This window comes from Spermophilus citellus, assembly GCF_964194105.1.
Source record: "Spermophilus citellus genome assembly, chromosome: 14".
Lineage (NCBI taxonomy): Eukaryota > Metazoa > Chordata > Mammalia > Rodentia > Sciuridae > Spermophilus > Spermophilus citellus.
In genome coordinates this window covers 35,220,923-35,247,738 of record NC_138194.1, presented here as the reverse complement: position 1 = coordinate 35,247,738, position 26,816 = coordinate 35,220,923, and the positions used below count along the sequence as shown (strand labels likewise).

Sequence of the window (26,816 nt, the reverse complement as noted above, 5' to 3'; positions counted from 1 at the left end):
GTACTTTGTTCCACTTTGATACAAAAGGCAGCTTTATAATCAGCAATGTATGATGCCAGTTTCCCTGGTAACAACTTACTTTCTGTTTTGAAGATTTTTTTTCTATCCAAAAAGGAAAAAAAGAGAGATTGGAAGACAGAAGTTCAAAATCTCTTTCATTTACTGCTTTATTGTTGATAATTTACCTTAAAAGGGGGGAGTGCGGGGACTGGGGCTGTAGCTCAGTGGAGCACTTGTCTCACAGGTATGGCACTGGATTTGATTCTCAGCACCACATTAAAAACAACAACAACAACAAAAAAACGATGTCAACAAATTAATATTACCAAAACATGACGTTGAGTGAAAAGACAAAGCTACAGATCAACTTCAATGCTATGAAAGTCCTAAATAAAATATTAGCAAGTAGAATCATTAAAAAAAAAAAAAGTATCTGAACCAAGTAAGAATCAACCTAGTAATAGAAGAGCAAATTATTGATATCTATTAATATATTTACTATATTTAATTAGTAAATCAAAATTGAAAAATGATAAACATCAATAAATTCGCAAACAAACAACCATTCCCAAATAAATACTTCCTAATAAAGGGAAAAAAGCCAAAGTTATCATTAGTTGGAGGTGACACAATATTTTCAGATAATTACAAGTTAAACAAGAAAAGGTACTGAAAAACTACTAGAAACAATAAATCAGTACATAACTGACTTGCAAATTTTACATACAAAATCAATAATTTTGCCTAAATACAATTAGAGAACATAACAAAAAGATTCCATTTAAAATTGCAACTAAATAAAAATAATTCTGAGTATAAACAATCAAAATTGTAAAGGACTCTATGAAGAAAATTTTAATCTCACTGAAAGATCTTAAAGAAGATCAGAACAAGAAGATTAGAATTTTAGCAGTAGTGATCAGGAGGAGGAAAGGAAGATGAGAGTAGCTCTGCCAGTCAGGCTCCAGCAAGAAACTCTCTCAGTGGGGTAACAGAAGAGAAATTCATGAAGGTACTATTTACTAAGGTTTGAGCAGGGTGAAGCACTCAGAAGTAGCAATAATTGGAAGCTTTGACTACTGAACCCCAATGAGGATTCTCACTATGACAGTGGACCTACCTGACAAGAAGCATGGCCCTACATAGACCAACAGGCCTATATGGAGAGAGCCTGGAAAGTATATCCTAACCTCTTTTTCCTCCCCACAGCTCATCTTCTCCTATTGGCCACACCCTTCCAGAAGCCAGAGGGCAAGAGACGCCACTGATGTATATTCCATGAAGGTCAGCCCCATCAGGCAGGGAACAGGATAAAGAGGGTAAAGGATGTACAAAAGGAACAAGAATATACAGCACAGCTAGTCTCTCTTGACTGTTTGCTGTGTTCCAGCACTTCTCTAAGCACTTTACTTGAATTTACCTTTTTAATTTTCAAATACTAATAATCCCCATTTACCCTAAACTACCAAATCAAACAATTCCAGAAAAAAAAAATGTCAATAGGATCTCTTGTGGACAGTGAAAAGGAATGGGGCATTCATGAGTAAGTTTTTGTCAAAATACTAAAATAATAGCATGCATGTTAAGATCAAGTAGGGAAAAAAAGATTAGTCCTATCAATGATTAAAATAAATTATTAGGATACAGTACTTAAAACAATTTGATTCAGGCACATAAACAGATCAATGAAACAAAATACAAAGTTCAGAAGTGACCAAAAATACATGCAAAAATTTCATATGTGAGAGTTGTTATTTCAAATAAATGAGGAAAAGATACATTGTTTAATGAATAATTTAGGGGAAAGTGAATAGTAAGTAGAGGGGGAAAAGACTAGATCCCTGTGTTATTCCTTAAATCACATTACACTCCAGATGAACAAACATAGAAACATGAGGAACAAATGTGGAAGTAGAATCATAAAGAGTAATGTAAAAGAACCGTAGAACACCAGAAGGAATATATTTACTATCTTGAAACAAAGAAGGTAATACTCTGAGCATGAATATAACTGGAGGACTTAAAAAGGAAAGACACATTTGACTAGACAAAAGTGCTATGCATGAATAAAATACCAGAAAAAGTCAAAAGATAGGAGATTATATAAAATATTAGTAATGTTGTAATAAAATCTTATTAATTTGTAATATTATTCTTATAATATTATTCTAAGAAGTACAAATTTTTTAAAGATACAACTACCAATAGCATAAAAAATGTAAAGCATCATTTATAATTAAGTGGAAGCAAAACAAATGTAATGAGATGCCTTTTTATTTTTACCTATACCTAAGCACCAATGGGGGTGTGGAAATAATATAAGAAACAGATGAGTTATTCAAACTCCTACTAGCCAATTCGGATGCCAAACAGATTAGGATATATTTTCAAATGAACCTCTCATTATCTTATCTGTTCCTACCCTTGCTATTCAAATCCTAGGATCTAAACAGATTTAGATATCAGCACATTCCCCCCTAACTGAACTCCCTGTATTGATTTAAGAAAAGATAAGATTTGAACAAGGGAGGCTTTGTGAAAGTATACATAGAATTTTATAGTGGGAATATAATTTGATAGGTAAATGCACACAGCATTTGATTCAATTTCTTCAACATCTAGAAATCTATACCACTCATATACTCACACGGAAATGTAAACATATATGTACAAGATTTGCAGCACTGTTTTAAGTGCCACCACATAGACTAGACTATCTTAATAGACTATCTTAATCAGTAGGAACCTAATTATATTACATTACATTACATTCATATAATGGAAGTCACGAGTTCCTAGTTTTCCAAAGATGATTAGTGGTTTTAGGTGGTTTTACAAAGATGATGCTGGGAAAAGACCACTTCAGTGAATCCTATTAGATCAGGGACCAAAATATAATTATAAATACTAAATAGTTGATTTTCAAGATCTTGACTTGAAAAATCCTCAAAAGTTCAATTATTTTGTATTCAACAAAATTTACATTATAATTTCAACTATGTACAAATTCTTAGAATAAAAGAATGAATAAAACTATTTATTCGGGGTACAATTTTTTCAAGAAATGGCATAATAGCACAATTCTTCATGCTTTTCTCTTATGAGATCATCACTAAAAAAAAAAAAAAAAAAAAAAAAAGTTTTGAATACATTTTGAAGGCTTCCTCCATTTTTCCTAAAGGTCTTCTCTAAACATTTGGTAGTCAAATCAGACTCCCTTAAAACATCTAGTAAACTATCATCCTTGATAACTTTTTCTTCAACTGTCAAACTGAATAGCTTAGATTGCCCAGGGGCTTAGATTGCCCAGGGAAATCTCATAAAAAAAAATCTACGTACTCTGCAAGGCATGAAATTTCAGTTTGCAATTGATTTTACTGTTCTGTTGTCTTTTATTAAAAATGTTAAAGGATCAAGAGCAATATCTGAGTGGGAACCAATCTTAAAAGCAGTGCTTTCAGCTGGGCACAGTGGTGCAAGCTTGTAATCCCAGCAGCCAGGGAGGCTGAGACAGGATGATCTGGAGTTCAAAGCCAGCCTCAGAAAAACGGAGGTGCTAAGCAACTCATCAAGACCCTGTCTCTAAATAAAATACAAAATAGGGCTGGGGATGTGGCTCAGTGCTCAAGTGCAACTTGTGAGTTCAATCCCTGGTATCAAAAAAATAAAAAACTAAAAATAAATAGCAGTGCTTTCATTAATAAAAAAGTTTCTTCTCATGAACTTTATAATCAACCTAGTAACACAGACACTAAGCTGTCATTAAATAAGAATCACATGTCTGTTTTCAGGGTAATCCTGGCCTTATAAAATCAGTTAATAAGTATTCCCGGAGATCCAACATGGCGGCGGGCGAAGAGAGATCAAGTCTCTGACCTCTTCAGCTGCGCGGGCATAGGGAGTCGTAAACTGTCTAAATGCTGTTTGCTCAGGATCACTAGGCAATGCTGAGCTGACTTGGATCTGGGGCGAACAGTTTGGGCCTCTCAGAACACACACCAAGCCCGGATCGGCTGCATTCAAGCTCCGATTCACCTGCTTCTCGTGACTCACCACGAACGATCCCGCTGAAATAACTGGTCACCCTTCTGAACTTACAGAGGTAAAAGCCAACCGAGCCTTCATAGGCAGTGGCCACAGGATTGAAACGGGGCTTGGGAGAGACAGTCAGGACCCACCCGTTGCATTGGTCACCGGGCAGAGGGATAGTCAGGACCCACCCGTTGCATGGGATACCACCATGGCAGAGAACTGACGTGACGGGCGGAGGAGATAACTTCATTGAAACCAGTGGCGACAGGTGCATAATCCCCTCGCCATCCCTCTCCACACAGTGGGGAAACCTTAAGGGCCCCTCCCAGCTCTCCCGTGAGCGCGATAGCCAGACCGAGGGAATCAGACGTGGCACAGGACTCGTGGCGCGGAACTCCCGGCTACCGCTCCCACCAGTGCTGACAACTGAGGTCTCTTGCACCAGCTACCGGGGGCGTGGCTACCGGAGGGCAAGCAAATTTGCTGGGGGTTCTCAGCCCCAAGCTCTACAAACTTAGGGTCTGAGGGAATGGCAAACAGGGAGAGTGTGCCCAGTCGTTCATGAAAACAGGGCTCCCAGGAGCAGCAGACCTGGCGTGTAGCCAGTATTGTGGTGAGCGTCACAGGTGAGCGGGGCCTGGCTTGAGGAAACACAAGAGAAGGCCCTAGACACTCAGGATTGGAGACCCGCCCAGTCTGGGAGGAAGAGCTGCTGCACAGTGATTGGTTCCCACCTATTGAGAGGAGAAGCTTGGCCCAGTGGGCACAGCTCCACCTACTGGAAGAGAAGTTAATTGAACTCTATGACTGCATTTATTATTATTTTTTTTTTAATTTGTTTTTTTTTCTTTCATTTTCATTTTGTTGTTGTTGTTGTTCTTTAACTTTTTTTAATGTTTTTAATGTTTTTACTTTATTTTTTTATTTTAATTTTCATTTTTTTTAAAAACAATTTTTTTATTTCTTTATTTTTTTTCTCTTTTGTCTTTTCATTTCTTTTCAATTTTCTTATTCCCACTTCCTTGAATTCTACCTGCCTACTCTCATTCTCTTTAGTGACTTCTTCCCTTCCCTTCTAATGTCTTTCCTCCCAAGCATCAAATAAATTTATAAGAGTAAACACTAACTCAGCAGTCAAACAGAACAAGAAGTAATATGAGCAGCATAAAAAAGCAAGGAAGAAAAGGAGAACAAACAATGCAGGACAGCCTAAATATTCAGGAGGACCTAGAGTCATCAGAAAAATGGTCACATAAAGAACTCAGGGAACACCTTAGACAGATGGAATGGAACCTTAAAGAGGATACGAGACAGCAAATCCAAACAGTGAAAGAACACATTGAGAATGAATTACATAAACAGATAAAATAAGAAGTTAAGCATCTTTATCAGGAGATAGAGATTATTAAAAAAATCAAACAATAATTCTAGAAAGGAAGGAAACGATAAACCAAATTAAAAACTCAATTGAGAGTATCACTAACAGAGTGGAGCAAGTAGAAGCCAGAACATCAGATAATGAAGACAAAATATATCATCTTGAAAAGAGTCTAGCCAACTCAGAAAGGCTGGTAAAAAATCACGAGAAAAACATCCAAGAGTTATGGGATAACATAAAAAAACCAAACTTACGAGTCATCGGGATAGAAGAAGGTACAGAGATTCAAACCAAGGGAATGAGTAACCTGCTGAATGAAATAATTACAAAAACTTTCGAGAAATAAACAAGGAAACGGATAGACAAATTGTAGATGCATACAGGACACCGAGCACACAAAATCACAGTAGACCAACGCCAAGACACATTGTTATGAAGATATCCAATATACAGAACAAAGAGAAAATATTAAAAGCTACAAGAGAAAGGAGGCAGATTACATTCAGGGGTAAACCAATAAGGTTAACAACAGATTTTTCATCCCAGACAATGAAAGTGAGAAGATCCTGGAACAACATATTTCAAACACTGAAAGACAATGGATGCCAACCAAGAATTCTGTATCCAGCAAAATTAAGCTTCAGGTACGACAACGAAATAAAAATCTTTCATGATAAACAAAAGCTAAAAGAATTTGCAGCCAGAAAACCAGAATTGCAAAGCGTCTTGAGCAAAACACTACACGAGGAAGAAATGAAAAACAACAACCGGGGCTGGGGATGTGGCTCAAGCGGTAGCGCCCTCGCCTGGCATGCGTGCGGCCCGGGTTCGATCCTCAGCACCACATACCAACAAAGATGTTGTGTCCGCCGAGAACTAAAAAATAAATATTAAAAATTCTTTCTCTCTCTCTCTCTCTCTCTCTCTCTCTCTCTCCCCCCCCCTCTCACTCTCTCTTTAAAAAAAAAGAAAAAAAAAAGAAAAACAACAACCAAAACCATCAGTGGGAAGTGCCTCGGTAATGACAGAGGGCGGGGGGAAAGCTAATCATGGAGAAACAAACTAAATTAAAAAAAAAAAAGATAAATAATCAAACATGGCTGGAAGTACAAACCATATATCAATAGTAACTCAAAACGTTAATGGCTTAAACTCTCCAATAAAGCGACATAGGCTGGTAACATGGATTTAAAAAATAAATCCAACAATATGTTGCCTCCAGGAGACACATCTGATTGGAAAAGACATACACAGGCTGAAGGTGAAAGGTTGGGAAAAAATATACCACGCACACAGTCCTCGTAAGAAAGCAGGGGTGGCCATCCTCATATCGAATAAAATCGACTTCAAGACTAAGTTAATCAAAAGGGATAAGGAAGGACATTATATACTGTTAAAAGGAACCATTCACCAACAAGACATAACAATTATCAATATTTATGCACCAAATAATGGTGCTGCGACGTTCATAAAACAAATTCTCCTCAAGTTCAAGAATCAAATAGACCACAACACAATAATTATGGGTGACTTCAACACACCTCTCTCACCATTGGACAAATCCTCCAAACAAAAGTTGAATAAAGAAACTATTGACCTCAATATCACAATCAATAACCTAGACTTAACTGACATATATAGAATATATCAACCATCATCAAGTGGATATACTTTTTTCTCAGCAGCACATGGATCCCTCTCAAAAATGGACCATATATTATGCCATAGGGCAACCCTCAGTAAATATAAAGGGGTGGAGATAATACCATGCATTTTATCTGATCATAATGGAATGAAACTGGAAATCAATGATAAAAGAAGGAAGGAAAAATCCTACATCACATGGAAAATGAACAATATGTTACTGAATGATCAATGGGTTACACAAGACATAAATGAGGAAATCAAAAAATTCTTAGAGATAAATGAAAATACAGACACAACATATCGGAATCTGTGGGACACAATGAAAGCAGTTTTAAGAGGGAAATTCATCGCCTGGAGGTCATTCCTCAAAAAAAGGAAAAACCAACAAATAAATGAGCTCACACTTCATCTCAAAGCCCTGGAAAAGGAAGAGCAAAACAACAGCAAATGTAGCAGAAGGCAAGAAATAATTAAAATCAGAGTGGAAATCAACGAAATTGAAACAAAAGAAACTATTGAAAAAATTAACAAAATTAAAGTTGGTTCTTCGAAAAAATAAATAAGATCGACAGACCCTTAGCCATGCTAACGAAGAGAAAAAGAGAGAGAACTCAAATTACTAACATACGGGATGAAAAAGGCAATATCACAACAGATGCTACAGAAATACAGAAGACAATTAGAAATTATTTTGAAACCCTACATTCCAATAAAATAGAAGATAGTGAAGACATCGATAAATTTCTTAAGTCATATGATTTGCCCAGACTGAGTCAGGGGGATACACCCAATTTAAACAGACCAATATCAATGGATGAAATTGAAGAAGCAATCAAAAGACTACCAACCAAGAAAAGCCCAGGACCGGATGGGTACACAGCGGAGTTCTACAAAACCTTTAAAGAAGAATTAATACTAATACTTTTCAAGTTATTTCAGGAAATAGAAAAAGAGGGAGCTCTGCCAAATTCATTCTATGAGGCCAACATCACCCTGATTCCGAAACCAGACAAAGACACCTCAAAGAAAGAAAACTACAGACCAATATCTCTGATGAACCTAGATGCAAAAATCCTCAATAAAATTCTGGCGAATCGGATACAAAGGCACATCAAAAAAATTGTGCACCATGATCAAGTAGGATTCATCCCTGGGATGCAAGGATGGTTCAATATACGGAAATCAATAAATGTTATTCACCACATCAATAGACTTAAAGATAAGAACCATATGATCATCTCGATAGACGCAGAAAAAGCATTCGACAAAGTACAGCATCCCTTTATGTTCAAAACATTAGAAAAACTAGGGATAACAGGAACTTTCTTCGACATTGTAAAAGCTATCTATGCTAAGCCTCAGGCTAGCATCATTCTGAACGGAGAAAAACTGAAGGCATTCCCTCTAAAATCTGGAACAAGGCAGGGATGCCCTCTATCACCACTTCTATTCAATATAGTTCTCGAAACACTGGCCAGAGCAATTAGACGAAAGAAATTAAAGGCATAAAAATAGGAAAAGAAGAACTTAAATTATCACTATTTGCGGATGACATGATTCTATACCTAGAAGACCCAAAAGGGTCTACAAAAAAACAACTAGAACTAATAAATGAATTCAGCAAAATGGCAGGATATAAAATCAACACGCATAAATCAAAGGCATTTCTGTATATCAGCGACAAAACTTCTGAAACGGAAATGAGGAAAAACACTCCATTCACAATATCCTCAAAAAAAATAAAATACTTGGGAATCAACCTAACAAGAGAGGTGAAAGATTTATACAATGAAAACTACAGAACCCTAAAAAGAGAAGTAGAAGAAGATCTTAGAAGATGGAAAAATATACCCTGTTCATGGATAGGCAGAACTAACATCATCAAAATGGCGATATTACCAAAAGTTCTCTATAGGTTTAATGCAATGCCAATCAAAATCCCAACGGCATTTCTTGTAGAAATAGATAAAGCAATCATGAAATTCATATGGAAAAATAAAAGACCCAGAATAGCAAAAGCAGTTCTAAGCAGGAAGTGTGAATCAGGCGGTATAGCGATACCAGATTTCAAACTATATTACAGAGCAATAGTAACAAAAACAGCATGGTACTGGTACCAAAACAGGCGGGTTGACCAATGGTACAGAATAGAGGACACAGAGACTAATCCACAAAGCTACAACTATTTTATATTTGATAAAGGAGCTAAAAGCATGCAATGGTGGAAGGATAGCATCTTCAACAAATGGTGTTGGGAAAACTGGAAATCCATATGCAACAAAATGAAACTGAATCCCCTCCTCTCACCATGCACAAAAGTTAACTCAAAGTGGATCAAGGAGCTTGATATCAAATCAGAGACTCTGCGTCTGATAGAAGAAAAAGTTGGCTCTGATCTACATGTTGTGGGGTCGGGCTCCAAATTCCTTAATAGGACACCCATAGCACAAGAGTTAATAACAAGAATCAACAAATAGGACTTACTTAAACTGAAAAGTTTTTTCTCAGCAAGAGAAACAATAAGAGAGGTCAATAGGGAACCTACATCATGGGGACAAATCTTTACTCCTCACACTTCAGATAGAGCCCTAATATCCAGAGTATACAAAGAACTCAAAAAATTAGACAATAAGACAACAAATAACCCAATCAACAAATGGGCCAAGGACCTGAACAGACACTTCTCAGAGGAAGACATACAATCAATTAACAAGTACATAAAAAAATGCTCACCATCTCTAGCAGTCAGAGAAATGCAAATCAAAACCACCCTAAGATACCATCTCATTCCAGTAAGATTGGCAGCCATTAGGAAGTCAAACAACAACAAGTGCTGGCGAGGATGTGGGGAAAAGGGTACTCTTGTACATTGCTGGTGGGACTGCAAACGGGTGCGGCCAATTTGGAAAGCAGTATGGAGATTCCTGGGAAAGCTGGGAATGGAACCACCATTTGACCCAGCTATTGCCCTTCTCAGACTATTTCCTGAAGACCTTAAAAGAGCACACTACAGGGATACTGCCACATCGATGTTCATAGCAGCACAATTCACAATAGCTAGACTGTGGAACCAACCCAGATGCCCTTCAATAGATGAATGGATAAAAAAAATGTGGCATTTATACACCATGGAGTATTACGCAGCACTAAAAAATGACAAAATCACGGAATTTGCAGGGAAATGGATGGCACTAGAGCAGATTATGCTTAGTGAAGCTAGCCAATCCCTAAAAAACAAATACCAAATGTCTTCTTTGATATAATGAGAGCAACTAAGAACAGAACAGGGAGGAAGAGCAGGAAGAAAAGATTAACATTAAACAGAGACATGAGGTGGGAGGGAAAGGGAGAAAAAAAGGGAAATCACATGGAAATGGAGGGAGACCCTCATTGTTATACAAAATTACATATAAGAGGTTATGAGGGGAATGGGATAACAAACATGGAGGGAAATGAATTACAGTAGATGGGGTAGAGAGAGAAGATGGGAGGGGAGGGGAGGGGGATAGTAGAGGATAGGAAAGGTAGCAGAATACAACAGTCACTAATATGGCAGTATGTAAAAATGTGATGTGTAACCGATGTGATTCTGCAATCTGTATTTGGGGTAAAAATGGGAGTTCATAACCCACTTGAATCTAATGTATGAAATATGATATGTGAAGAGCTTTGTAATGTTTTGAACAACCAATAAATAAAAGAAAAAAAAGAATCACATGTCTATTACACTGATATAAAAATGTTCAAGATTTACATATTTACAGAACAATATGTAAGCATGATTCCATTTGCTTAAAATACTTTCACACATACACATGAGTATATATACATATACATACATACACACATACACATATATATATACACACACATATATATAAAATACAAATATGTATTTCCTGAACAAATTTTCAAGAAAAGCATTCAAGAAACTATAATCATTGCTTAATTCTGGATTAATTAATTAATTCTGGGGAATTGGTAAGCAGCTTCTTTTAAGTGCCTTTTATTTCTTCTGAATTATATAATTTATCAAAAGGAGGCAATACTATATTTATAACAATGTGTACAACAGCATTTACTATAATGATGGTGATGTCATAATTAGTTTTTAAATTAAGTGTATAGTAACCATAGATAACCTATAATTGCAGCTTCCAATTAAACTAAACCATAATTTATATAACATTAAATTTAGACACCTTAAATACAAATTAACTATAAGCTATTTTAAAAAACATTCTTATTCAATACTCAATTGTCCTAACAGTTTTCTTTTTTCAAATCTACTTCATATAAAAAACTGTTATATATCTCATTATCCCTTAGAAATAAACAGTATCTGAGATTTGATTACCGAAATGCAAAGTAAAATTTAAGATTTAAGAAATAGGCAAAAATTGGCAAAAGTAACTCTCAATTATAACACAAACAATATCTGTATTCACTGAAAAAAACTTTGTGTTCTAAAATCTTTTTATTTTAAAAGAGAGATGTTCATTTCAAATTAGAGTTCCAATAAAAAATGAAAATGAAAACACAGTTCCACAATTCTGAGTATGCTATTGTCACCCAACTACCCTTTCACTGGATCCAAAAGATCAAATTATGCATTGTTAAAAGATTCATGGTTTTAATGCAATAAAGTATAAAAATTCATTGACATGGTTTCAGATTTCACATTGCAACTAACTTTTACAAAACCACCACCTGAGTTTCAGTTACAAAGAAACGTTTCTAACATAGACCTCCCTTTTCCAGCTACCCAGACTGGGGCCAGATTTTTCTTCACATACTTGAGTCAAAGCAACATATTCCAACAAGTTCAGTGCAGAAACCTATAGGACAATGTAGCTGTCTTCTATGAAGGCAGACAGGAATAAAATATGGAAATGTAAAATTATGTCTTTCTCCTCGCTATTTTGTTATGGAAAATACAGGTTTTTTTTTAATCAAACAAAAAATAAAACCCTATGGTATTTATGTTAACATGAAATCAGTGTTATTTTTAAGTGAATATTATTAATTTTCCCCTCAGTTTTAATTTCTAATAAAATAAATATCAATATATAAAACCCACATAGAGCAAAAGTTCTTCAGAATATTCAATAAATAGTGGAAACGTGTCCTGAAGCCCGAAATTTTCAGAACCATGATCACAGTCCCATGCAATTGACCAAGAGGTAAACAGGTGAAAGCAATTTATGATACGATGATCAAACACGGGAAGGAGGTGGAATGTTACAGGTACTAAATTTGTTTATAGATAGAAGTCAATGCTTTTCAAAGAAGTGAGAAAAAAGTATTTCTAGTCTTTTATATTAATCTTCATATTGATGTTTCCAGTGCTCCTCATTTCTTCCTGTGGATTACCATCTGGTGTCATTCCCAAAACTAAAGCACTTCTTTTAGTATTTCTTATAGGGCAGATCTACTGACTTCTGCCAGCCTTTGTGTAGGAATATATTTATTTCCCTCATTTTTAGAGGATATTTTTGCTAAATATAGAATTCTCTACAGACTGTTTTTCTTTCAGCACTTTCGATGTCATCCCACAGCCTTTTGGCCTCCATTGATTCTGATAAAAAATTAATCATTAATCATACTGTGTACCCTCTATGAAATGGGCTGTTTTTCTCTTATTGTGTTCAAGACACTGTGTCTTTCTATAGTTTGACTATGCTATCTCTGGGGGAAGGTCTCTTTGCATTAATCCCAGCAAGGGCCAACATGCTTCTAGATATGGAGTTTGATGGTTTTTATCAAATTTGGAAAGTTTCCTGAGAGGCCATTTGTCTGGAAATTTCTCCTTTTGTGACTCCTACTACGTGCATGTTTTACAGTGGATGTTTTCCATAGATCTCTGAGGCTCTGCTTATTTTTCTTCCATCACTTTTTTCTGGTTTTCAGACTAAATAATTCCTATTGTTCTGCCTTCAAGTAAACTGATTATTTTCACTGTTGTCTCAAATCTGCTGTTGAGCCCATTTAGTCAATTTTTCATTTCAGGTATTGTATTCTTCAATTCTAGAATTTCCATTTGACTTTTTTTAACTTTCTACTTTGGAATGTATTTAGATTATTTACAGAAAAATTGCAAAGGTAATACAGAGCTCCTATATATACTTCCCTAATGCTAGTATTTTCCCCTAAAGTTAATATTTTATGTAAATATGTTATACTTACATAACATACATATATACATATACACAAAATACATGTGTACATATACATATGTATGCGTTATGTATTTACATGCATAATGTAAATATCTTGCACAACTATGATGCATATATCAAGTAAGAAATTACATTCAGTGCAACACCATAAACTAAAAATTTTTATCTGTTTTTCCACTAATGTCCTTCTTCTGTTTCAGGATCTAATACAAGATATCACATTGTATTTAATCATTAGGTCTCTTCAGTGTTCTCTTACCTACAATAATTTCTCTATTTTCCTTGGTTTTCATGATCTTAACAGTTCAGGTACCTTTGTAAAACGATCCTGAGTTTGGCTTTATGTTACAGGTTTTAGAGAAAGTGAAATGTTATCATATCACATCGAGGAGTGGTTTGCTGTAGTTATTTTTAAAATAATTTCAATTTAGTTATTAAGAATCTCCATTTGTTGGCTTGTTATGCTTTGATTTTGTTGTACTTTAATTATTTAATATGTATTCTTAACAGTTAAAGTCTTTATTAAATCCAATATTTAGGGTCAATTTCTATTATTTACTTTTTTGTCTTTTAATTTTGTTGTTAAACCTTGGGATTTTAGATAACACAATTCTGGATTTGAGTTCTGGCCCCATTAAAGGTGCTGCTATTGTTTTCTTTCACCTTTGTTTAGTATCATGCCCAGGATAAATGGGTAAAATCTGTCTCCTCTGAGGTATACCATCACAGATACCTCTGCTCAGTTGTTCTCTTAACATCCTCTTTTTTTTACTTTAAGCCTGTCTTCCTAAGGGCCACCTTTTTACATAACTTAATCACTCTGAGATTGGAAGAGTCTGCTCAAACACCTCAAGCCAATAAGACTTCCATCTCTGCCGATGGATATTAGAAGCACATTCAAAGTTCAAGTATATCCTGGGTTCAACTTTTCATAAAGTCCTTTCAAGTCTCCTAGATGCATTCATACAACTTAAGAGCCAGCCCAATATATGTGACTATAGTAGGCCTTTTAAAGGTTTTCTTGTGCTTATTTATAGCCTCATCCAGGAAAATGCTTGCTCCAAACACTAGGAAAAGTTCAAGCTGAGTTGAGCCACTGGCCCCCCTCACACCTCTGAAAATCGACATCCACAAACGATGCAAGTAACTGGCATCATTCACCAATCTAAAGCTAAGTAAGTCCTTTCAAGGTGATGTCTTTGTGGCCTGTTTATCACTGACAGAACTCAGATGCCAACCAAGCTAGGGCAGTGGAGTGGTATGTGAGTAGTCTCAGGTTAGAATGTTACCTATTCCCACTGTTGTACTCTGAGCTCAAGAGTATAATATTTTTTAAAGTTTTATACAATTGGTCATCAGTCACTCCCTACAGGACTGCAATGGTTGCTTTGTAAAAGTAATATAGAAATAAAAATGTATAAAAATGTTCATATTGTTTGGTCTAATAATACCACTTCTACAAAAATAAAAATCCTTAGAGAAATAACCCAAAATATGGAGGAAACTGTGTGCTTAGCATGTTCTTATAAACAGTACAGTAAAATAGTTAAAACAATGTTAAGTATAACAAAGCTGGGTGTTAGACTAATGTACATACATATGATAAATAACATAATCCTTAAAAATTAAAAATCACAGGAATTCTCCCAGAAGCCACCACTCTTCCTCTTTCTGTAAGTGGCCTGAGATAACCTGTGAAAATGGTTTGCTGCTCTCTTGACCCAGAAAAACCCACAAAATCATATAAATCAAGGTTTGAATTTTCATGTTTACTTTGTGAAACTGCTCAGAAGGATATACATATCTAAAAAGCCATCAAGTACCTGAAAGATGTCACTTTATAGAAGCAATGTGTGCCATTCCGGCATTACAACAGTGGAGATCGGAGATTTGCCCAGGCCAAACAGTGGGATGGACACAGGGTCAATGGCCCAGAAAGAGGTCTGAATTTTGGCTGCACATTCTTAAAAATGCAGAGAGTAATGCTGAACTTAAGGGTTTAGATGTAGACTCTCTGGTCATTGAATATATCCAGGTGAATACAGCACCCAAAGTGCACCATAATGCTTACAGAGCTCATGATCGGATTAACACATATATGAGATCCCCTACCACATTGAGATGAGCCTCACTGAAAAGGAACAAACTGTTCCTAAACCAGAAGAGGAGGTAGCACAGAAGAAAATAATAATAAAAAGAAAAAAGATATCCCAGAAAAAACTGAACAAACAAAAACTTATGGCACAGGAATAAATTTGTACACAATTTATGGCACAGGAATAAATTCAGCATAAAATACAAATAAAGGGGAAAAAAGTTAAAATCACAAAAATTGTTCCTCTGTAAACTGCTTTATAATCCTTCTTGATTAGAGGTTGCTTAGACTAATTTATACAAGTTCTGGTAGACTACTAGTTGTCCTTCAAAATCTATTCTCAGATCCTTCCTGAGGATATAACCAGGCACTTGGGTTCCATTTCCCAGTCTCTTTACAGGTGTGGCATGTGACTGAGTTCTCACTACTAGAATGTGAACAAAAGAGATGGCACAACTGCCCTGAATTTTATATCCTTCCCCTTCCCATAGGCTCAAGTATGATTTGAAAGCAGGTCACAGACAACCATGACAAATGGATCTTGTATCACTTTACAGAGCAGAAGTACTTCATCAGCCTACACATCCTTCCAAGTTATCATATGGTGACAACATAAAATACTCATGATAAAGGCTAACATCACATATCTATATTTTAAAAAGTATTACATTCCAAAAAGCTACAAAATTAAAATATCCAATGATCACAACTACCTTAAGATATGTATATAAATACATTAAATGTTATGATTGAAGATAATTAATAGTTATTCTCTTCCAAATCTTCAGTAATATTGCTTCAATTACGTAGACAATTTTTAAAATTGAGGTTATTGATTTAAACATCTGAGGCTCCAATTTTAAAAATAAAGAAAAAGTTTCAAACAGATTTAAGGAATTTTTATCCTAACTGCTTTCATGAGCATGGATCCTCTGGCTGATGTTCCATTGCAAGGTGCTTAGTCTGTAATCTAGCTACCTAACATTCTTTAAGAAATGAAGAACCATCTACTCATGTTCCTCAGGGCACTAGCTTTCATCCTTAACCACATAATTAAGTGAACCCTTTCTACTTTTTTTATATTAGGTATTTGTATTTTTTTTTTCAGAAAACAAGTTTCAATGCAAGGAGGTATATTAAAACCTGACTCCCCCACAACGAAAGAAAAAAAGTTTTATGCCTTTTCTCACCCAACAGCCTCCCTCAATCTAAAAATCTGTTTGAAGGATGAGTGCTAGCTCCTCTGTGACAAGCATAGCTTCTCATAAAATAGCAATTTAAGGTTTAAAGTTTCTTTCTCCCAAAACCAAGAAACTAAAACAGTTCAACTCAAAGAATGTAAAATAAAGCTAAAATTTCATTATCTTTTCATATTTGAAGCTACATAATCTCTATAAAAATGAAGTTTGTTTATTCAGAACCTTGATATCTCTAAGCCTAATAATTAATGTTTGAAAAGGCGGTAATATGCATAACCCCATATAAAACTACACAACAAATATAATTACAGAAAAGAGTTTTCCCTGACCCCCTACAAATATGTACCATAAAATGTCATTATTTCTAGAGCTGTGCTGTCTAATGAGATTCACTAGCCCCTTTGCAATAGTGTACTTTACAATGGTGTTAGTCAGAATTGAGATGTGCTCCAAGGGTAAAATACACACTGAAATTGGAAGACTTAGTATCCAAAACTGTGAAACAAAACATAACATTAATATCTTCATAATAATGATCACATGTTAAATTAATAATGCTCTGGATATAATTAAACAAAGTACATTAAATTTAATTTCACTGTAAAATGTGGCTACAAGAAAATTTAAAGCTACTTACATGTTTCCCACTGTGTTTCTATAGGAAATCTATGGTTTTATACCTAAATGAGCCGATTCAGTTTCCAACAAGCAAAATTCTGTAGCCACTACCTTTTGGTTCTAGTTCCATACTTATGCTGAAAGCTTAGGGGGTGTGTTGACCAGGGTTATATCCCACACATTGTTGAAGATAAAGGTTACCTAACAGAGGCATCAGGAAGAACCCAGAGATCTTTTAGAATGTCTTACGCTTAGAAACTTGCCCATCATTCTGCTGATATCATTTACCAGCTTTGTATAAGGAAATGCAAAAGCTAACACCCCTTCAAGATGCTCTCCAGAAATCCTCTAACAATTAGTAGTGGCTGTCTTGAAATGGCACAGGATACTTCAAAACAGAAAAGACTGGATGCCATTGTAGGGGATGGGAAGGCATTTTGGGAAGTTGGAAAAAGGAGGGCACATGAGTACAGCAGAAAGCTATGCTCTCAGTAGGACTGCATCACCCACAGGATTGATAAGCTTGATGCCCTGTTTGCTGAAAATCTACTTAGTATGAGCACTATGCTGAACAGAGCTGAACAGTGTCCACTCTTCAGGAGCTCATAGTCTAACCAAACACACTGAACTCAGAACGCTCAATGGACAAGGACAGCTGTGCAAAGTGCAAACTTAAAGAATAAAACCAGAATTAGTTAAGAAAGTCAAATAAATTCACAGACAAAAGCTGATAGTAACTGGACTCAAGACAGGGAAGGTTTTGGATAAATGAGAATCCAGTTATTCTAGGGGTATAATGAGTAGATTCCAAGAACTCTTTGAAATGTTGTACTCATTTTTGCATGGGCTTCATGCACCCCTGCCCCACCTGCTTTGGAAGGAGAGATGAAAAATTCATAGCAATAAAGACATTTTGAGGCAGCATTCTCCACACTTTTAATGCATTTATTTATAAACTATATACACATACTTTTATGTGATCTATGCAACAAAATCAGGATCTAAAATTTTTTAAAATAAATAAAAATACAATTCTAAAAGTTTAATTTTATGTTCTTGCACAGCACACTTGATTCCTGGTCTAACACATCACAATTTGAAAATAAGACACTTTAAAACACTGCTGAGAGAGAAAATAGGGTGGAAAACCTCTGCAACATTATTAAAACTACACCTCAAATGGAATTATCTGAAGCCAACCACAAAATCCTCAGTCACTTCCAGAAAGTTTTTCTCTAAAAATCAAGTTGGAATATTTTCAATGTGATACAAAGAAAAAATAAAACTCAAAATGTTGTTTCTACACATTTCAGATAACTTATGTCTGCCTTTATTTGATTATCTTGTTCTATTTTAATATTATAAGGCACTAAAAAATCTTTTATAATGTAAGATATAAATTCTCTTCAAAAAGTTAAAGATCTTAAAAAAGCTGTTTAAAATAGGTCCTATTTTTTCATTTTTCTTACTCTAAAATTGGAGGTATCACATAATTAAAAAGATTTCTTGCCAAGAACTATGTGTGCCAGTTGCCTTAAAGTGACAGTGCTTCAGCAGTACATTTGTAAATTCTCAGGCCCCTCGTTTTCAGTATACTTTCCCAAGCATAAAATTTTTTCCTCCAATTTCACATTCTTCGTTATAGGAAACATATTCATACTGTCATCTTCCTTTTTCATTGAAAATACAGAAAGACAGCCAGGCAATAATTTGTTGCAACCATTAAAATGAAAAAGATCATCATTGAATCCGTATGCTAAAAACAAATTTACAAGTGGAAGATTTTAAAATACTAAAAACTTTTATTAATAATAAATTTCTCCCATTATATCATTAAAGAGACTTAAGACTTGTTAAAGGTTTATCAGTATAAATAGAATACCCTTTAATTAAAGGAAAAGAACTGGATGTTTGGCATAAATATGACAAAATGGTCATTTTTAATATAACTCAAAAGTTGACTGATAAGCTAAGTTGCCAATAAAAACAGCCAATAGATCTTAACAAGTCATAGAAGATACAGGTAATTAATAGTAAACATATATTACAAATTTAATATCAACAAAAGTCCAAGAAAAGGAAAATAAAAATATCATATAAAAACGCATTCAAGCACTGCTCATGGAAACATAAATTGGCATCACCCAAATTTTGACAATCTGTTTTGATCTAGAAATTATATTAGGAAATGATTTCAAAATTCAAGATTTATGTGTAAAGATGATCATCATAATGTTTCATTACTGCACAGAAAAAATACTGGATTAAAATATTCTAAAATGTTAACAGTGGTTATCTCTGGGTGGTAGGACTATGGATGATGTTTCTTCTTTTTTTTTGTATATTCCATGTATTTTATAACAAGCATATATTAATTCTAGTCTAAAAAAAATTCAAGTTACTTTTTAAAGTTCCTTTTAACAAATTATCACCCAGTTCTTCTTATAGATACAAATAATAAGTGTTTGCTATTTCTATTCCAAAAGGATAGGGCTCCTATTCTAATTCTGGATTTATACCTCCCACTCACCAAAAGGTTCGTCCTCCACACCAGCTCAGCACATGAGCAGCTCTAGTTAGAAAAATATCTAGGTTCAAATCCTAGAAACACCACTTACAGCTGTGTTGCTGTGGGCAATGTACTGTTCTAAATCTCAGTGCATTCTTAAGTGAGATTTACATAAACTTACAAATTATGAGAGCTTCAGTGTCACAGAAGCCAAGTCAGAAAGGGGATAGAGATGAAGGTGGGATTATAAAATGAAATTTTATAATCGTATAAAATATTTGGTATACAATTTGGTACTCGTCCAAAGAAAAATTATCATGACATGTTCTGAAATGATAAGCATGAAATTAAAAAAGTAAGGTTTTTTTCATTCTTCTGTATAGAACCCTTTCTCTGTGTATGTTGCACACCAGGGTCACTGCAATAAAAAGTGAAAACAAGATCCCTGTTTCCTGACCACACATTCTCCCATATATCCTATAGCGGCAGAAGTGGCAGGTGAGGTGGGGGTGGAGATCAAAAGTCAAGTTAGTGATGTGTGACACACATAAAACAAGATGATAAGACTGGGGGAAGGGGTGTGCTATTTGAATGGCGGGGCAGGGCAAGGAAGTTTCCTCTGCAAAGATTGAATGTGAAGGAGACACTGGAGGATCCTGTGTCCAAGAGAAGAGCCAGAGCAAAATCAGAGATAGGAACAAAGCTGGTATATTGACAATAAAAAAAACACCACTGTGAAAAGAAATGAAACTGAAAAAGCAGCAGGGGCCAGATTATGTGGGGCCATGCCATAAAAAGGAGTTTGGATATAATTTTGAGTGGGAGAAGAAACCAACCACTTATGTTTTCAGAGGAATGACATAATCTGCATTTTAAAAAATTACTTCAAGCTGGACTAGGTGGCACACACCTGTAATCCCAGGGGCTCTGGAGGCTGAAGCAGGGGAATTGTGAGTTCAAAACTAGTCTCAGCAACTGCAAGGCACTCAGCAACTCAGTCTTTAAATAAAACACAAAAAAAAACAGGGCTGGGGATGTGGCTCAGTGGTTGAATGTCCCTGAGTTCAAACCCTGGTGCCCCCCCCCGCCCCCCCCCACACACACACAAAAAAAATTACTTCAAGCCACCTGGGGAGACAGAATTCTAGTGGCAGGAGACTACTGCAGCAGGTCAAATGTGACCTAAACAAGGCAGCACAAGAGGTGGTAGGATAAAGCAGAGTTACCATGGAAGTTGATTCCATTATCTGTCTGTCTTTCCTCCCTCCTCTCCAACCCATCCCCTCTCTCTAATGGTAATGGGGATTTAACCTAGGGGCACTCTGCCACTAAGCTATACCCCCCGGCCATTTCCTATTTTTATTTGAAATAGGGTATCACTAAATTGCCCAGGCAGGCCTTTAACTTGTGATATTCCCCAAATCCCTGGAATTGTGGACCACCATGCCCAGCCTAAGTGGGTCTTTGAAATCAAGTACAATGATCTCACTTTGTAAAACCTCTCACAATTTCCCAATTCTGAGTGCCATTACTTAACTTCGTACACTATACTAATTAGAAAATGTTATTGAAACATATTGTAATTATGTATTTGCACTGCTGTTTTTCCTACTGGACCAAGCACCAAAAATAACAGCAGGAACATGTCTTACTTATAACCCCCAGCAGAGCACAAGTACATAAACACTGTTCAGTAAGTGTCTACAGATTCAAAGTATGAACACAAAAATTTAAACAATCAAAGCCATTTGTAGGCGGCTGGGGATGTGGCTCAAGCGGTAGTGCGCTTGCCTGGCATGCATGCAGCCCGAGTTCAGTCCTCAGCACCACATACAAAAAAATAAAATAAAATAAAATAAAATAAAATAAAGATGTTGTGTCCGCCGAAAACTAAAAAATAAATATTAAAAAATTCTCTCTCTCTCTCAAAAAAAAAAAAAGCCATTTGTATTTGTTTCCCAGGACTACTATTATATAATACTGCAAGCTGGGTAGCTTAAAATAACAGAAATTATTGTCTCACAGTTCTCAAAGCTGGAGGTTAAAAATCAAGGTGTTCACGGGGCCATGCTCCTTTTGAATGCTTTAGAGGAGAATGTTCCTCATTTCTTCCCGGTGTCTGTGTCTTCCAGCAATCCTTGCTGTTCTTGGTTTATAGCTGTATCACTCCAATCTCTCCCTCCACATTCACATGGGCTGCTTCTTTGTGTGTGTCTGAGTTTCTGAGAGTCCACAGATACCAGTCATTGAATTCAGATCCTGTCCTAATCCAACCTCATCTAACTTTATTACATCTGCAAAGATGCTTATCCCAAGTAAGGTCACATTCTGAAGTTCTTGCTGGACATGAATATTTGGTAAATACTATTTAACCCACCAATGGACTACCTTATAAAGTGGTCATCCATTTCAAAAATGTTCAGGTTACATTGAAAAGTCAAAAACAGACCTGTTCAACAGAAGGGATTTCTGTAATGTCTTTAATCTCTATTCATCTGTATGTTGAGGAGATTAATCTCCATGGTCTCTCCTAATATTAATATTCTAAGATTCTATTTCATAAATATTCTTGAGGGCTTTGAAGTAGACAAAATTTGTTTGTTAACTAGCCATCACATACTTACTTTTTCTTCATTTTTCATTAAGAATGCAGTGTATTTCATTAATACAACAAAAATTTAAAAGAATAGAAATTTATTTACACCTTTGAACACATACTACGTGCCAGGTAACAGAGATACAATGGTGAATAACTCACTTTCACATATTGTACTGATTAAATTATTGACTAACTAGACCCCAGTCTCTTTAATAATTTTAAAATTCTACTTAAATGATATTCTAACAAATATAAGCTATTTTTAAATGGGAAGATTTCAAAAACCTGCTGTTGATTTCTGATTTCTGAAAATCCATTTTCTTACACCCCTACTAACAGTAGGTTTTGTTTGTCTTTGCCAATGTGAAAGTATTCCCCTACCCTCCCCAGTTTTATTTGCACTTTCTTGGTTATTAGAGATGCTACGCATGATTTCCACATTTGTTTCTTTTTAGAAATGCTTGCATCTTCTGCCAATTATCTAGTGCATAGTCTATTTTCATAAGAATTTGTACTGCTCGTTAAAAGTAATAATCTTTTTATTATTTTTAAGGATAAATCCATTGCTTTTCTTAAAACAATGTTTGTTCTGAAGAATTCATGCAAAAAACAAAATGAAAAAAGTTTTTTAAAAAAAATTCCACTACTCATCACTTCACACATAGTAAACACAAAATGCTGCAGTTAGTTCTTTGTATATCAGGAATATTGTCTCTCTTATTCCCCAAGTTGAAAAAGGCTTCATTCATCAGTTAATTTTAAAGTGCAGGTGAGATATATCTTTCATAAAAATTTTTCCTATTACATTGTACAGAAATCACATTTCAATAAATCAAATGCTATCTTTCCAACTGGCCCATTACGCTTTCAAGAACAGTTTTACTTTATCTCTGATTACATTTTAATTAGAAGTAACTCAAACGATTTCAGAATTGAGTGTTTGTACTCCAACTTTTTCAAATAACTACTCATCTATAAACAGATGCTTTCAATGTATTAAAAAAGACATGCCACTCACAGGAATAATGTTCCTGTGAGAAAGATCACCACTTAAATCCTACAGATCAATCCTTTTACAAGGAAGCAGGGATATAGTGAGAAAAGCAACAGATTAAAAGTTGGCAGAGCTAAATTTACAGTCCTAAGCTGCTCCACTTTCTAATTGTGTGACCTTAGGCAAATCACATAATCTGCTGATCCTAAACTACTAAATCTTTAAAACATTGGGAATGGAATTATTTATGTGGTCACTTGCAAGCTCTGACATCCTGATTTCATTCTCAAAGAAGAACAAGAGAGATGAAGTATAGAGATCCAGTACTAGGAGTAATCAAAAACCAGAGAAAATTTTGACAGATGTATTCAGGTGTTATTTCTGTGTAGTTATAAAGAATGGCAAAATACAGCAACGAAGTGGAATACAGAAAACCAGTAGACTGTTTTATGCAACTCCTAGAAGACATGAGCATGGAATGTTTCAGGGTTATTGACTATTAGGTCCTCAATTTCCAAATGCACAATTTTCTAGAACCACTGCTGATGCAGCATGCTGATTTTCCTCTACCTCTGGCTCCTATCCCCCTTCACCTCTTCCTCATTTCTGCCACTTCTTAAAAATGAAACCTTAATTCTCACACTTTCTTAAAAAAAATTATGGTGAAGAACTGTCTTGGGGTCTAACATCACCTACGGATCCAAAACGACAGTTCAAAATATTAATGTTGAGCCAGATACAGATACACACCTGTAATCCCAGCTAATCAGAGACCAAGGCAAGAGGATCACAAGTTTGAGGCCAAACTGGGCAACTAGGAAAGTTCCTGTCTCAAAATTTAAAAAAAAAAAAAAATTGTTAAAAGGCTAAGATTTAGCTCAGCTGATAAAGCATTTGCAAAGCAAGCACAAAGCCTTGGGTGTAATCCCAGTATGAAAAATATATATATACATATTCATATGTTGAAAGAATTATTTACTCTAAACACTGGGTATCAAATCTTTTTTCAAGTGGAGGTGTCACTAATTCCATGAAAATGGAAGGAAAATCAAATCTTGATGCTACCTGACAAAGCATTAAGATAATTTTGATTATTGATCACTTTGTTGTTTTATGCAAATAATTCTGAAAAAAAAAAACACGGGTGATACAACTAAAATAAAGCATTTATATTACCATCTACTAAAGTTGTAAATGAGGTTTCTCCGTATTCTTGCTATAGTTGAGTATGGTGTTCCCCAGAGGTCTACATGGTAAAAGGCTTAGTCCTCAACAAAGCATTACTATTAAGAGGTGATAGAAAATTCAAGAGATGGGGCCTCATGGTTTAAACAATACATCAGAAATTATATCACTTACAAATATTGAAATTTAGATGAGTTGGGAACGCTTACGCATGCCTATAATCCCCGGGGCTTGGGAGGCTGAGGCAGGAGGATTGCAAGTTCAAAGCCAGCCTCAGCAACTTAGTGAGGCCCTAAGCAACTTAGCAAAATCCTGTCTCTAAATAAAGTATAAAAAGGGTTAAGGATACGGCTCAGTGATAAAGCACCCCTGGGTTCAATCCCTAGTACCAAAAAAATAAAAAAATAAATTTAGATGAAAAAGTCAAGATGTGTGAGAAGGTACAGTTTTTGTTCTTGTTATTTACGCTCTTTGAAGAAATATATGAACAAAATGTTTGAAAACCCTTGTGTTAGAATCCAACATCAGACCTAACCTTCCTCTTAAGATACTGCCTACTGGACTCCCTACTCAAATGTTCCCCAGACACCTGAACTCAACATGCTCAAGTAAACTCTTATCCATCTCCTGCTACATACACACACAGAAGCAAAGACGGTAAGAGAAAAGGAGAGAAAGGAAAACCTGTCTGCTTCTTCCTCTCTTTTTATTGCTTGTTTCATGATCTATTTGAACTCCCAAACCAAAAAAAGCAGTAATATTTTTTACCTTCCGAGGGAAATGAGCTCCTAGGACTAACTCCTGACTTCTTATTTCCCTTCCTTCCACCACTGTCCATGGACAAGACCTCTTCACCAGCTCTTCTTTAAAACAATAATCATACCATTTTACTTCCCAACATCTCCCAGGGAGGGTGACACAACTTGAATTCTTGGAGCTATACCTTATACCTGTCATACATATATGAGTTTCCCAAAAACTTAGAGAATAGTGAAGTTGAAGGAACCAGGGATAGAACCACAAGAGTCAAATCCCTTGACAATATTCTTATCCAAGTATCTTTCAAGCTGTTATCTCCACTGTCTCTAACTGAGAATTTATAATCATGAGAGCTTCCACTCTGTTGGAGACCTTGGTCCAAATACAACTGGCTTGACTTTATATTCCTATTTTGGTTAAAAAACAGATTCTTGGCTGGGCACAGTGCTACACACCTGTAATCCCAGTGGCTCAGGAGGCTAAGGCAGGAAGATCAGGAGTTCAAAGTCAGCCTCAGCAAAAACAATAATAATAATAAGCAAGGCGCTAAGCAACTCAGTGAGACCCTGTTTCTAAATAAAATACAAAATAGGGCTGAGGATGTGGCTCAGTGGTCAAGTGCCCCTGAGTTCAATCCCTGGTACCCTCACCAAAAAAAAAAAAAAAAAAAAATCTTATTAATAGAAGAAAATCAATAAAATTATGAATAAAAGGTTTAAAATGACTTAAAATTTCACCATCCAGAGAAAATTTCAGTTAGCATTTTGGAATACATCTAGCTTTTTTTTTTTTCCTTTTTGCAAGCATGTATAATACGCATATGTATGCATATCATGTGACAAAACTTCGATATCTGTAGATATCTTGGGGTTTTTTCTTAATTATACTATAAGCATTTCACCATGTGATTAAATAGTCTTCAAATTCTTTAAAGCATTTTAGTGGCTATATGATATGAGAATAATAAAAACTATTAAAATTAATTTAGCTATTTGCAAATTTAATATCCATTAAATTCTTCAAAGCATTTAAGTGGTTATCTAATACAGAAATAATACAAATATCATATTCCACAAGACTACCCAACCATTTACAAATTATTTGTTGTTTCCAATTCTTCACAACAAAAAGTAATAATGGGCTGAGCATCCTTGAAGAGTAATCTTTTAACTTAAGATTTGCTCAAGATAAATTCCTAAAAGTAAATTACCAAGCAAAACATTAATCCTCTAAGTATTCATTTTTTAAAATTTTCAGTTGCCAAACTGCTCTTCAGAAAACTTAAAAAAAAAAACAATGTACAATTTTATAAGTATAACACAAAGTATAACCTTCAAGCTATACATTTTTTCTTTCTTTCTTTTTTTTTCTTTTTTGTACCAGGGATTGAACCCAGGGATGCTTAACCACTGAGCCACATCCCAGGCCAATTTTTTTTTTTTTTTTAATTATGGGGCAGGGTTTCACTAAGTTGTTTAGAGTACCGCTAAATTGCTGAAGCTGGCCTCAAACTTGTCATCCTCCTGCTTCAGCCTCCCAAGTTGCTGGAATTATAGGCATGAGCCATCACATCCAGCTTATACACTCACTTTTAAAAAATTTATCAATCGAAAGCAAAAAAG

At 35.3% G+C, this 26,816-nt stretch overlaps 1 protein-coding gene and 1 pseudogene across 3 annotated transcripts in view; one reads left to right on the top strand and one right to left on the bottom strand.

The window, feature by feature from the left end:
- The window catches only part of PDE7A (phosphodiesterase 7A), a 113,593-nt gene that overhangs the window by 78,994 nt on the left and 7,783 nt on the right, over window positions 1–26,816 (bottom strand). The gene's annotated exons all lie outside the window — the stretch shown is intronic.
- LOC308633139 (large ribosomal subunit protein uL22-like) lies at window positions 14,937–15,489 on the top strand (annotated as a pseudogene). The gene has a single exon. The product of its transcript is annotated as a large ribosomal subunit protein uL22-like (transcript).